The following is a 15,371-nucleotide window of genomic DNA, read 5'->3' as shown; positions in this document are numbered from 1 at the left end:
TGCATTAACACAGATCCTGTGTTTTGAATTGTTTTGCATGATTAAATGTAGGTGTTTCAATGATCTGTGTTTAAGATGAAATATGTGAGTGAGAGATGAATTCTGATTAGAAGAGGTGTTTAGCACACATTTAGCTTGCATGAATCAGGAAATGAAAGCCCTTAACATATCCTCATTGGGGCTAACTGTATAATTCTAAACTCCTGCCTTCACATACATAACTTGTGACCACAGAAAATTTACAGCCAAAATATAGTGTAGTCTGCTTCTTGTTAACTATGTGAGTCTCACCAAAATCTTCTTAAATAAATATTTCTAAAATACCAGTTATAATACATGTTAATATCTTAAAAATGGAAATGGGAAATTATATATCTGGAGGTAGAACATGAAAATCTGAATGAATCATTTGGGAAAACTTCCAACATAGCAACTTCTGAAGAGAGCTTTACTGTCATAATAGTAATGATGAGCTTAATTCCTCTGGGTGCATAAAATTCACATAAGGATAGTATTGTAATTTTAGATGAATGAAAGTGTTGTGAAGGGGTGCAAATTGGTTCATGCACACATCTCCACAGCCCAGGGGAGAAGAGATAAGCCTGAAGCAAAATCCTCCTTGAGATTATAATGCTTAGCTTATGAAGCTTATATTTCTTCTAACAGGAAAATACACCTACCAGAAAAATCTTTTGTTAACCTTCTGTTGCAACTTTGCTTCACACTAACAAACAAGGAGATGCAGTCACTCACAGAGCAAGTGCTTATGTTTGAATAGAAATTGAACATTCCCAAAGGGTGAGAACATGGCTATTTGCACCTTCAAAATGGAATTGTAAGCCCGAGGCCAAAAACAAAGCCTTGTAAGATAAATTTCACACAATGGACCTCCTCTGTCTCCTTCAAACTCCTCCCCAATCTTGGAGACACTACCATGTTTTAGTATTTCTCCAGGTCTAATTACTCCTCTGGTCTCTCCCAAAAGTTCTTCATTTTGTTTTCCCTGCCTGATAAATATTGAATTTGTTATATTTTACTGGGAGTTGGGCATTTTCATTTAGAAGTTTTAGGCTCATTAACTAATGTCAGTCCAACTAAAACCATAGTTTTTCAAATTGCTCATCGCTTCAGATTTCACTGTCAGTACTAACTGTACTATCATTTTTCTTGTTACACAAATTCAAACCCTCAGAAATATGTTTGGATTTCTTCAACCCTCTTCTTCTTTTTTTTTTTTTCTTTTTTAATTTATTTGACAGACAGATCACAAGTAGGCAGAGAGGTAGGCAGAGAGAGACAGAAGGAGGAGGCAGGCTCCTTGCTGAGCAGAGAGCCCGCTGCAGGACTCGATCCCAGAACCCTGAGATCATGACCTGAACCGAAGGCAGAGGCTTTAACCACTGAACTACCCAGGCGCCCATTCAACCCTCTTCTTAACTTAAGATACATCATTAGGTCAGACTCCAAGTCAATTATTTTCATACAGGTAACATTGCTATTATCTCTTCCTCTATTATTTTTTTCTTCCATATTTTTATTACTACCTTTCTAAATCAATTTCTCCTGCTTGGATAGTTGAACTAGTTATCTAACAGGGTTTCCAGCCTTTAATAAAACAGTCTCATTGTGTCACCATCAAATTGATCTACCCCAGCAGTGTTCTCAACAGGGGCTTATTCTTGATCAAAACAAACTAAAAGACTTCTAGATAACATTAAAAATCATGACTCTGTGTCCTCCCTGGCCAAAACACAAATCTTTTTTTTTTTTGGGGGGGGGTCTAACCCCTTTTCCCTGTATTTCCAGATATACTTATTCCCACTATACACAATACCTTCCTCAAAGCCTCTCCATTTCCAAAACTCATTTAACTTTGGAAATCCAGCACTTTCAGCACATACTGAATACAGACCATGCAATATTGAATCCCTAATGCATTGTCTTCCCCAAGGGTCAGCAGATGACATCCACGGGCTAATTCTATGCTTCCACCTCTTTGTGTATTTCCTGCAACCTAAAAATGATTTTTACATTTTGTAAAAGTTCATTGAGCCCAGTCTATAACAGTATTTGCAAACTGGTATATGAATATATGGGTTTCTGGGCTCTTTATCAGATTTTATTTAATTTATGCTTTTATTTCATTATCTAAGAATGATAAACATTTCTGGCTTATCTGTGTAAACTCCTTATACCTGAATATTCCCATGTGATTTTATTGCTTGGGTTCAGATTCCAGTTTACAGTCAACAAAATTCAGCCTCAGTGGCAGTATTAGATTTTAAATAATTTTTCAAGTGTGCTATATTTACAATTGGGCATACCATCATTAGAAAATAAGTATTGCCAGCGTTAGGTTGGCAAGCATCCATCTTCAAATTCAATCTTTAAATGAGCATCTAAACTTCATAATCATAACATGAGACTTTAGATTTTTAAGTCAATGGCAATGCCCAATTGAGATCATAGTCACAAATTAAAGTTTTAAGCTCTTCAGTAAGAATTTCTCAAACAGCTGTGAAGGCAGTGGAGCTGCCTTCTTCAAATATATTCTCAAGATCTAGGCTTATTCAAGTTGGAAAATTCTCCCACTCTATAGACATATATATTGCCCAAACTTTCTTAGTTCTTGGAATAGCTAGATGTTGCCTTCAAGGAGATTACAATATTAAATTCCTTTCAGACTCTAAAGACAAGTAACTTTACCTATGCCATTCTTTTAACAATTTTAATTTTTTTTCTGATTGATTTACTCATATTCAGGTAAAGGCAATCGGGAAAAGTAGTTGGTTCTCAAGGGAACACCTTCTATACATTCCCTGTGGTACCCCTTTGAAGGAAACTTCAGAGCTGCTCCTTGGCACAGAGCTCATTATTGCTGTGGAAGTCTTGGGATGGAGATGGACAGGCAACTTGGGAGGGAACAAAGAAATCTCATTATGTTTTTCTTGGATAGTAAACATACTCCTTTGTTTCCCAAATGTAAAATATAATATCCAGCATGATGATCCACAATCACTACTGAGTCTTTCTTCTATGTCCAAATAATCACTTCTCGGCCTTTTGGCTAAGATCTAGTGTATTCTATGTCCAAATAAAAATATGTCTTATATCTAAATCTAGGGTAAATAAAAATGAAAAGTTGTAAAGAGGGTAGTTTCTAAAAGGCTAAGAAGACAAATGAGAAAACCATCCAAATTCTGGATTGAGAAGATAGCACTATAATATAAGAGTTTGAATGATTTCCTTTTTCAACTTAGGATACACAAGGAAAAATTTTCATTAGTGAACAGAATAAAAAATGATTCTATCAGAGAAAATAAGAACTATAAATAAGTATCTTGATATTGATTTTGGGGAAAAATATGTAGTTTCATTATGATTATCCAAACTTACTAGCCATAGTGTAATTTATACACATCTGTACTAGTAAATCCCAAAAGAGGAGGTAAAGTGTGTTCTTATTCTTTAAAAAAATTTTCTTATCAAGCAGCAACATTTACAGTAACAGTTTGTTAAAAATGCTGAATTACTGATCTCATCCAAAAGTATTAAATCAGAATTGCATTTTTAATACATATTAATATGTATATGATATGTATAAAAATACATATTAATCTCTGAGAAGCAGTTCTTGAAAACAGCAAATCCTAAATAGTCTACTTAGCTCCTGCTTTACTGAATTTTGTTTGTAAAGTAAAACAAAATTTGCTTCCCCTGATGAAGTCTTTTGATAGCAATAGCAGTAGCAAGAAAGAAGAATTTATTATTAAAAGGAATATAATTCAGTAAGAATAAATGAGAAGTTACCAGGAAGGTTATATTCCAACAGTAGTCATGTTGGTATATTGCTGTTGTTGTTTTTGATATGTTTTTTATACATTCAATGTAATATTGGTTATCACCTGTTTCAGTTTGTATCAATCAGGGGATTATCTTGGGATAGGTAGAGTAATTATAGCCAACCCATATAAACAGTGTTAATCAATACCAATTACGTCTCTTCTTCACATACAGGAAATATCTACATAGCAAGGGTCATCTGATTTTTATCAGTTACATCAGTTAGCATGAATTATTTAAATTATTTAAGTGTTGATTATGTAAATATGTTTGACCTGATAAGTTTCCCAGAAAGTATAAATATATATATTTCCATGCAATTAATCTACTCAGTTGGTAAAGTAAAGGTTATTTTTTAATTTTTTTAAATTTATTTTTATTTTTTATAAACATATAAGATATTTTTATCCCCAGGGGTACAGGTCTGTGAATCGCCAGCTTTACATACTTCACAGCACTCACCATAGCACATACCCTCCCCAATGTCCATAACCCCACCCCCCCTTCCAGCCCCTCTCCCGCCATCAACCCTGTTTGTTTTGTGAGATTAAGAGTCACTTATGGTTTATCTCCCTCCCAATCCCATCTTGCTTCATTTACTCTTCTCCTACCCCCTTAACCCCCCATGTTGCATCTCCTCTCCCTCATATCAGGGAGATCATATGATAGTTGTCTTTCTCTGATTGACTTATTTCGCTAAGCATGATACCCTCTAGTTCCATCCATGTCGTCGCAAATGGCAAGATTTCATTTCTTTTGATGGCTGCATAGTATTCCATTGTGTATATATACCACATCTTCTTTATCCATTCATCTGTGGATGGACATCTAGGTTCTTTCCATAGTTTGGCTATTTTAGACATTGCTGCTATAAACATTTGGGTGCACGTGACCCTTCGGATCACTACGTTTGTATCTTTAGGGTAAATAATCAGTTCTGCAATTGCTGGGTCAGAGGGTAGTTCTATTTTCAACATTTTGAGGAACCTCCATGCTGTTTTCCAGAGTGGTTGCACCAGTTTGCATTCCCACCAACAGTGTAGGAGGGTTCCCCTTTCTCTGCATCCTCGCCAGCATCTGTCATTTCCTGACTTGTTAATTTTAGCCATTCTGACTGGTGTGAGGTGGTATCTCATTGTGGTTTTGATTTGTATTTCCCTGATGCCGAGTGATATGCAGCACTTTTTCATGTGTCTGTTGGCCATCTGGATGTCTTCTTTGCAGAAATGTCTACTCATGTCTTCTGCCCATTTCTTGATTGGATTATTTGTTCTTTGGGTGTTGAGTTTGCTAAGTTCTTTAGAGATTTTGGACACTAGCCCTTTATCTGATATGTCGTTTGCAAATATCTTCTCCCATTCTGTCAGTTGTCTTTTGGTTTTGTTGACTGTTTCCTTTGCTGTGCAAAAGCTTACCTAAGAATAAACCTAACCAAAGAGGCTAAGAATCTATACTCAGAAAACTATAAAGTACTCATGAAAGAAATTGAGGAAGACACAAAGAAATGGAAAAATGTTCCATACTCCTGGATTGGAAGTATAAATATAGTGAAAATGTCTATGCTACCTAAAGCAATATACACATTTAATGCAATTCCTATCAAAATACCATCCATTTTTTTCAAAGAAATGGAACAAATAATCCTAAAATTTATATGGAACCAGAAAAGACCTCGAATAGCCAAAGGAATATTGAAAAACAAAGCCAAAGTTGGTGGCATCACAATTCCAGACTTTAAGCTCTATTACAAAGCTGTCATCATCAAGACAGTATGGTACTGGCACAAAAACAGACACATAGATCAATGGAACAGAATAGAGAGCCCAGAAATAGACCCTCAACTCTATGGTCAACTAATCTTCGACAAAGCAGGAAAGAATGTCCAATGGAAAAAAGACAGCCTCTTCAATAAATGGTGTTGGGAAAATTGGATAGCCACATGCAGAAAAATGAAATTGGATCATTTCCTTACACTGCACATGAAAATAGACTCAATATGGATGAAGGACCTCAATGTGAGAAAAGAATCCATCAAAATCCTTGAGGAGAACACAGGCAGCAATCTCTTCGACCTCAGCTGCAGCAACATCTTCCTAGGAACATCGCCAAAGGCAAGGGAAGCAAGGGCAAAAATGAACTATTGGGATTTTATCAAGTAAAGGTTATTTCTTAATGTAATTTCATAGCTTTCTGTCAATTTTTAAGATAAAAACTAATTTTTATTTTTATGACATTTCTACTAATTCATTTTATCTATTAACAAAAACTATTCTATTTGGAAGCATAATTTAGGTAAGGGCAGAGCAAATTACTTCAGTCACAGTGACATTCAAATACAAATTAAAAGAACATGGTTTCAAGTGATCCCAAAAATTATACCAAAATGAAGATCAAGCACTATTTAAATAGTATGAGTCCAAAACACCGAAAGTGGTAGGATTGCTTATGTAGTAATATAAATGATTTATAAGAAATACATTGGAATTTATGAATTAAAAATTCATTTCAAAAGAGTCAATTCAGATGTCCATAAATTTAAAGTGTTAACATTATTCAAAAATATTTAGAGGGCCTTATTTACAATTATCTTAACAGATAATATTATATATTATCATCAAAAATCACAAATGGGAGGCATCTGGGTGGCTCAGTGGTTAAACGTCTACCTTCAGCTCAGGTCATGATCTCAGGGTCCTGGGATCAAGGCCAGCAATTGGGCTGTCTGCTCAGCAAGGAGCCTGCCCCTACCTCCCCCTCTGCCTGCTTCTATACCTTCTTGTGATCTCTCTCTCTCTGTCAAATAAATAAAATCTTTAAAAATAAAATAAAATAAATAAAATAAAATAAAATCACAAATGATGCTCTAATATTCATCTTTAAAAAAAGATATGACTTTTGAAAGTATCTTTGGTACACTAGTTGAGATAGCAATTTAAGACTCAGTATCCTATAGAACATATTTGCAGCTCAACATGCTGGGCAAATTATCTAAAGTAGTAACGATAACACCTAGAAGTCTTATACTGTCTATACTACTTTAGTATAGGAAACATCATGGAATAAGAAATTCAGATTGATTGACCTCCAAATACATGGGAGATGAATACAATTTTGTTTTCTATTTCCTTTTTTCCTCTACTTAGTACCTAGTGCTAAGGAATACATAGCACATAGGGATATAAATTGAATTTAATAACTCTTAAAACATATAGAAGTCCATTTTTAAAAATCTCTACAGACTTTCAATAATTTAATTAAAGAACCAAATTAAGTTACCAAAGAAAAAGTAAGAATATGTGAATCTTTCAAGTAAATTAACTTTTTTCCCTCTCATATGTTTGTTTTTATTTGGAAGAGAGAGAGAGATTGTCCATCACAATAGTCAGTAAAACATTAAATAATTTAAATATTCTGAGAATCATGCCAGCCAGCCTCCTTTCCTAAAACTAGATACAGATTCTACATCAGAACAAGGAGTATACAGTTGATAGTACTTACACCTCCTCACATCCCTCAACCCAGAAGTATATAAAAAATAAATAAAAATTTTCCTCATATTTCCATGGCATTTCTTCCTTGCAAACAGGTCTACCACTAGAGCAAATTTTTAATGTTTTTCTACTAATACACTACCAAGCATAAAGTAAGTGTAATGACATATTTGTTCTAGAAAAGTATAATTAACTCTCATTGTGTTGAGATTATTCTATGCATTTTTTATATAGACTCAAGTATTTTCAATCTTCTAATTTCCTTTTTGGAGTTTGAACAAAACAAACAAAAAATATAATACATGTTATAAATATAAACAAAGAAATGTCTAACTCTGCCTGCGGGAGGCAACTTCCCACAAGAGGTCATATTTGATCTAGAAAAAGGAAGTTAAAACAAAAAACAAAAAAAAGGAAGTGTCTTTATTGTAAGAAATTTTCCATACCAAACAACAACAAAATGTGCATGGATGTGAATGTATGCAAATTTATATGATTGTAAAGGAAGAAAATATTTATCAGCCTCAGCGAAAAACAATCTAAACAGATAGCTTCCCCCAAGCTTCATCTCTCACTAATAGACAAAGTGAAGCTAGTTTTCCTGGCTGGCTGGAGCTATTCTAAGACATTTTCAAGAAAGCTGATCATGCTGACTTATACTTTCCCCATCTTTTAAATTCATTCCAACTACATGTTGGAATTTATAAACTGTCAATTTGTATAACAAATGTAGTACTTGACTGATACTGATACCTGTTTCTAAACAGGTGTATGCTTAATGAATGTGACACAATAAATGTTATCTCTAATTGCAAAAACAAGACAGAGCATGAGAAATAATTTATATCAAATATTTTCCCCAAATAATTGTTTTTATTCAAGTCAATGTCAGAGTCCAAATAAGTTACACAGCAGGTTGTTTCTTAAATTGCTTACCCAGCTACAATCTTTCTTTTGCCTCATTTGTAGTTTCTGTAATTGTCACATCTGCAATCCACTTTTACAACTGAAAGAATACATTGAGGAGAGAGAAAACACAGTACTGGAATGTATTTGAAATTAAGAACTAACCATTTCTGGTCAGAGAGGCTATAGAAATTTTATTATGTGCTAGAATCTCTTATTTAATAAGAACTAACTCAGAATGTCACATTCTTCATGCCTATAAAATCATGAGGCAAATACTGTATGTTTCAAGAAAATAGTCATGTATTTTACACCATGTGTAAAAATCACAGGTGTGTGCATGCACATGAACACACACTACTACATCAAAGAGATCCACCTTCTGTAGGTAACCATAAATGTCTTGATTTAATATTAATATCACATTTTTATATGAAGATATTGATAATGGTCACTTTAATGCAGTACTTTCTGAGCAAGTGGCTTGTGAGTCCCAACTAACCTTGAAATGAATGCAGATGTAGAGTCTCAGGATCAAAAGTTGTGCATGTGTACAAATACATATTTGAACATGTTTATGCTAACTTTCAAACATAGACATTCCTAAGCAGAAATGTGCATCTAAAAAATCAATATAGTTATAGGAATTAACAAATTTATTGTTGTTTTCCACCTAAATGGAATTTCCCTCAGCAATTTTTAAAATGCTGCTACCATTCCATTGTGTGCTTTCCTCTGACAGAATTAAAAGTTAAGAATATATATGACATCAGTTGTCTTTGAAGAAGTGAAATGTTTAACTAAAATATCTAGAAAACTAATAATCAAGACATTGAAATTACTTCAACACATCAAAAAATTAGTATGATCTCTAATTACTATAAAACACTTAGTAACACAGAGATATATCAACTGAGGAAGGAGATTAGTTTTAATGCTCTTCTTTTTCAGTAACCAATATAATCCATCAACTTTTTACACGTTTCCACTGAAATGGAAGAGTGACCAAATTCAAAAGACAATGTTACCTGTCATTCATATCTCTAAGAACCCTGATGTTTTGTTTCTAATTCTAATATGCATAACTAAATGCTATTTTCCCGTCAGTGCATTTGAAATATTAGCATGTATTGCCGGGTCTCCTGAGTCATGATTTGCATCCATGAAATTTTGTTGAAGAACAAAATATAAATTTGGTATAAGAACTGAGACTAGATAATCAAATAATAATAGTTAATACTAATACCATAAAGACATTTGATTTTAAAATGCAAAAATATTTCATAGCTCTTTATATGTAGAATTTGATTTTATTTACACACAGCAACCATTCACTGTGACATTATTGGCCCCTAGAATGGGTTGGATAGCATCGCCTAAGAGACATGTCCATGTCCTAACTCCTGGTACCTGTGAATGTGACCTTAGTTGGAAATATGGTTTTCTCATATGTAATTAAGTTAAGGATTTTCTGATTAAATCTTCCTGGATTTAAGTTGGGGCTTAAATCCAATGACTAGTGTCCTTATGAGACAAACAAGAGGGATATTTGGGACACACAGTTATACAAAGAGGACAGCCATGTGAAGACAGAGGCAGAGATCAGGGTGATACATCTGTAAGCCAAAAAACACCAAGAATTTCCAGCAGCCACCAGAAGTTAGGAAGCAAAACAAGATTATTCCTTAGATCCTTCAGAAGGTACCCTCCCTGCCTACGTTTTTGATTTCAGATGTCTAGCTTCCAGAACTGTGAGAGAATAAATTTACTTTGCTTTAATCCATCAAATTTATAATACCTTGTTATGGCACCCTTAGGAAAACAATATAGCCTCATTTAACTGAAACACTAAAACACAGAGATTCTTATTTTCTCAAGATGAAAACTAATTAACTGATTTGATGTGGGCAACATTAGCTTTGAGACAAGAATGAAATATTCTTTTAACATATGCTGTATTTTCATTTCTCTAGATACATTATGGAGTACTATAGTGTTTGGTCAAAGCAGTTACCATTAACTTTGAGTTCACAGGTGATATAGAAGAGTTGGACTCTAAAAGCAAATAAATATTAAGACCATTTTAACCAATATTTTACATATGCTTTCTTTTTTAATGATCAGAGTGAAAAACATGTAGTTAAACTAAGCCTAAAAGAGCTCTATTACTAAGTAAAATTTTAACAAATTGAGTAATAATGTATGGCAATAGTTTAATTATCATGTTTTTTTTTTCCTCTTAGAGAGAAGATAAAGTAATGGTGTATCTTGTCATTGATTCTTAAATTTTATTTGTGACATATTTGTGATTGTCATATAGGGTATGTTAGTTAAAGGGAGATAGAAGATTTTGCAAAACATCTTTCCAAGGATTGCTTCTCTCTCATGCAGAGACCTAGAAATGTCACATTGTCACTTGCCAGAACTGACAAACATGTATGATTCCCAGTGAAGAAGTTTATTTTGAAACAGATGCTAATGTTATACTTAGGAAAAGTTAACTTATAGGGAGGTAAAATCTAATTTTTCATTTAAAATGAAATTTTTTTCTAATTTTATTATTATGTTTTTAGTGTTTTATTCGTTTGCTTTCTCATTGGAAGTTTTAAGCCCACCAAGACAGAAGTTGTTTGTATGGCACCAGTTATTCTGAGCTGATGCTTTTCATAGCAGTTGTGATGTACAGAACCTGGGATGTCCCTTACATTTATACTCTGCATAATCCCTTAACCTTCATTGTAGCCTGGATCTGTGATTTGTTGTAATTAATAAAACATGGCACTCACATGATTGCATTTATATCTATCTATATATCTATTCTTTTATCTATTTATATTAACTGTATCTATATATCTATCTCTGCATAATACATACATACATATACATATATATTTGCACATATGCATGTATATGTAGGTATGTATTATGCAAGCATGTATTTGCATGCGGGCTTGTCAGAAAGACTTCTCCCACTTCTTGGTTTCATAAGCTTCCATTTCTTGAGAGGACCTATGGAGAGAGCACTGAGTCAAGGAAATGTAAGCAACCTGTAGTCCCTGGTCAAAGACCATTAAAAAAGTGAGAATTCAGTTCTTTAAGTGTAAGGACTAAGACTGCCAACAGCCTGAGATAATTCAGAAATGAATCTTCCTCCAATCAAGTCTCTGATGAGAAGCTGTCCTGGTCAAACCTCAGTTTCAGTATAGCCTTGACCCATGGAAACTGAGACAGTAAACAAACTGTTTTAAGGTGTTAAATTGGTGGTAATTTGTTGAAGAAATTTGCAATAGAAAATTAATACAGCCATCAACTTTTTCAACAATATTAATGGTCAATCCATTCTTTTCTTCTTGATATACATTGCTAGCTTTTAGTAGGAATTAAACTATTTCGCACACTAGTATTTTTTTTCTGCTGTATTTGTTTCCATTTTCATCTGTCAACCTATTCTAACAGTGACTTGTTTAGAAATCCTGGACCTGTCTGCTCTAGATTTGTATAGTGATCAGGTTTTCTGTTTGTCTTCATTTGAGTTGGTTTTAAGTATAAGTCATATTCATTCTTCTTAACTGCTATTTAATAATTTGCATATAAAACTCATTAGTATAAAAGTACATTATATAAGAAAATATATTTTGCAATTGTGCTACAAGCTTATTGTTTTCCCCTTTTCTTGAGGAGAGGGCATGGGAGAGAAAGAGAGAGAGAATTTTAAGCAGACTTCACGCCCAGTGTGGAGCCCCACATGGGGCTCAATTCCACAACCCAGAGATCATGATCTGAGCTGAAATCAAGAGTCAGACGTGTATCTGACCGAGGCTTCCAGGTGTCTCACAGCCAATTTTTTAATAAAAATTTGTAGGCTGGCATTGGCCTGTAATCAAAGGAGTGATTTTTATAATGAGAAAACTGCCCTCGGGATAAAAGTTTTGGTGGCATCAAACACATGATATACATGTTCAAGAGCTCTTCTACCTGAATGATGAGATCTCTTTGTCTAATATTTCTACTTTAAAAGCCCATTATTATAAAAATTATAATAATGCTTGGCTTTTTATTTCCTTTTTTTAAAATTTATCAGTCTAATCTCCTGGTTAACAGAATTGGCAGAGGTCTCTATCTTATTCTGTTGATTTGGCAGACTTACCATATTCCCTATAGAGAAGCTTTTTTTTTTTTTTTCTACTCATCTCAATTTTCATTTCTTCCTGGCACTTGTCCCAGTCCTCAGGGCTTTGCAACCTCCTAAGAGGTGCTCCTGTCCATGCCCTCCTCCTTCTTGGATCAGTCAGGCAAATCCAATCAGCAGTGGGACACTTTCCCCAGTATCCACTGATGAACAATGCGGTGTGGTACAGTGGTTTCTGGGTTTTTTTGTTTGTTTGCTTGTTTGTTTGTTTGTTTTGTATATTCTGAATGAACCCATTTACCTGGGTTTATAAAAATCTAATCTATTTGTATTGACTATAATTTCTCTTTTTATAGTTTTATTCTTGAATTCTTTGACAACATTTCAAATTCAAGTGTCCAGGAAATGGGGGCAGTGTAGAAAAGTAGGCAAGAGTATATATTTTGTGAAATTAGACAGATATGAGTTACTGGCTTCAAATGCTTTCTCCAGTGTTCACTGGCTAAATGGTTTTGGAAATGAAATTCATTCTTTTGAAGTTCAGTTCCCTCATCTCTAAAATGAGCATCTTTAGAATGCTTTCTCATATGGTAGCTAAAATAAATTAATGAGGTGGTATATTTTTAGCACTTACCAAAACATTTTGGTATATCATTTATGCTTAATAAATAGTATTTATTATTATCTACATAGCTATTAATATAAGACGGCATTTTTAATACCATTGATTCTTAGCCAGGGGTGATTTTGTCCCTCAAGGAACACTTACCAAGGTCTGTAAAGATACTTAGTTGTCACAATAAAGCCAGTGGGTGAGGGGTTTTTACTGGAAGTGAGTAGAGGATAGGAATGATGTTAAATATCTTAAAATGCTTGGGACAATCTTCCACAGTGAGAAGTCACCAATCCCAACCTGTCAAGAGTGGTGAGGTTGAGAAACACTGCCATAATTCTGTTTGCTCATCTACCTTTCTTCTTTTGGCCCTGGTGATGTTTTCATTTGAAGGCTCACACTATCAAAAAGTATTTCATTTTTTCCTTCCTTGCGTGCTTTAAAGTTATGCATATGTTTCTGCAAGCTAATTGACTTAGAGCAAAATGAATGACTCTGCTGTATAAAATTTAGGTATAGAAAAATAAGCCTAAATAAATCACTTTTTATAATTGCTAAACTCTTTTCTTACAAATGCATTATTTGCTATAAACCAAATCATGATGCTTTTGGCCTTTTTAAGACATGTTTATAAAAAAGCAATATTAAGTATCCGTCATTATTAGTTAATTATTTAGGGAACTGTGAAGTATACTTAATGCAATTCAAACCACCAAAAAATGTTATGCTTAGGTAAAATAAGTTATATCAGCTTATTATTATATTTATCTTTTTTCCGTCAACGACAAGCTGAATATTTACAGGGTTTAACAGTTATGTTTAATCAGTAAAATTAATCATCATAAGTGAACATTTTGTAGTGATCAATAACATTCAATTTTATTATCAGAGTTGATCACAATACAATGCATTAACAATCATCCAGAAATGTGAGAAAATAAACCATTATCTCCTGTTTGAAATTACTATTTTCCATTACTAATGTGTACCTGAATGTTTTAGAAATTTTTTAGCTTGAATTAATGTTGGGGCACCAGAGTGGCACAGTCAGTTGAGTGGCCAACTCTTGGTTTTGGCTCAGGTTTGATCTCAGGGTCATAAGATGGAGCCCTACATCGGGCTCCATGCTTAGCACTGGGTCTGCTTTAGATTCTCCCTCCCCCTGCCTCTGCTGCTTGTGCTCTCTTTCTTTCTGTCTCTCAAATAAATAAAAAATCTTTTAAAAAAAGAATTAATGTTGATGGACAGTAGTTACATTTAATCGTGTTATATTTAAACACAGTATTTGTAAAGTAAAAATGTTTTATACTAATCTTTGCACTGACTTGTAATGTTTAGTCCTTTTTTATCTATTTAACCAAAAAATTTTATACATGCTATATACAGAAGAAAAAAATATATATATAATATTCAACAGGTGTACTTTATGCCACTTTCTCAGTGAAGCCTTTTTTGATCACTTTTTGAAACAATAGTCCTCCACACATTTCCTATATTTTCTTTCCTTGTTCTACTTTACTTCACAATATAAACAACTACCTAATGTACTATATATTTTATTCCTTTACATTTAACATCATTTCTCTCTTTCTTTACCCACTAGCACATGTAAGAATATGATCTTTATGGTCTAATGGGTTAGGTTTTATCACAGTTCTGCCTGTTAGTAACTGTGGAAGTTGTGGCAAATGTATAACCTTCCAGTGCTTCAGTGTTTGTGGGAATAATAATGGTACCTTCAGCATAGGGTTTTTTTGTGTTTTTAATGTGTTGATATATTTTAAAGTACTTAGCAGAAGTAAACACTATGTAAACTTTAGCTATACTCTTCAAATTGACAAAAAATTTTTCCACTACTGAATCCCCAGAACCTATAAAAGGTCTGGCACATGACAGACATTAAAAGACTTGCTTGAAGAATGAGTATATCTTTAGCTACCAAAGGTTCTCTGAATATCTTTCACCACAAATATCTTACTACGATATCTTAGAAACTGCCATGTACTCCGACTCTTCCCTTCAAAATAGCAGGGAAGGAGAGTGGAGTAAAGGTGACAACATTTGCAATCAAATCAATCGAGGGGTTTTAAGATTACACTCCATTTTTTGTATTACGTATTCTTAGTGACCAATTTGTCATTACTCATGGTTGAAAGGACAAAGCCAATAACAGATAAAATAAACAAAAAGTACTATAATTATAAAAACAAGACAATCTCTTTTGAAAGCAAATTATAACATGTTGGATTAAAAATAGCTTTCTACTTAGACAAAGTGTAATGTAAAAAATTAAGTGTAGGAACACATGTAACTAAAAGAAATGAAAACATTCTGCTTTGTAACTGACAAGTCATCTACCTGGGATTTGTACTTGATTTACTATTAAATA

Source organism: Lontra canadensis, unplaced genomic scaffold (assembly GCF_010015895.1).
Source record: "Lontra canadensis isolate GAN:19392208 unplaced genomic scaffold, GSC_riverotter_1.0 scaffold1, whole genome shotgun sequence".
Taxonomy (NCBI): Eukaryota; Metazoa; Chordata; class Mammalia; order Carnivora; family Mustelidae; genus Lontra; species Lontra canadensis.
The sequence above is the reverse complement of the archived record's forward strand: the minus strand, read 5'-3'. Positions refer to the sequence as shown.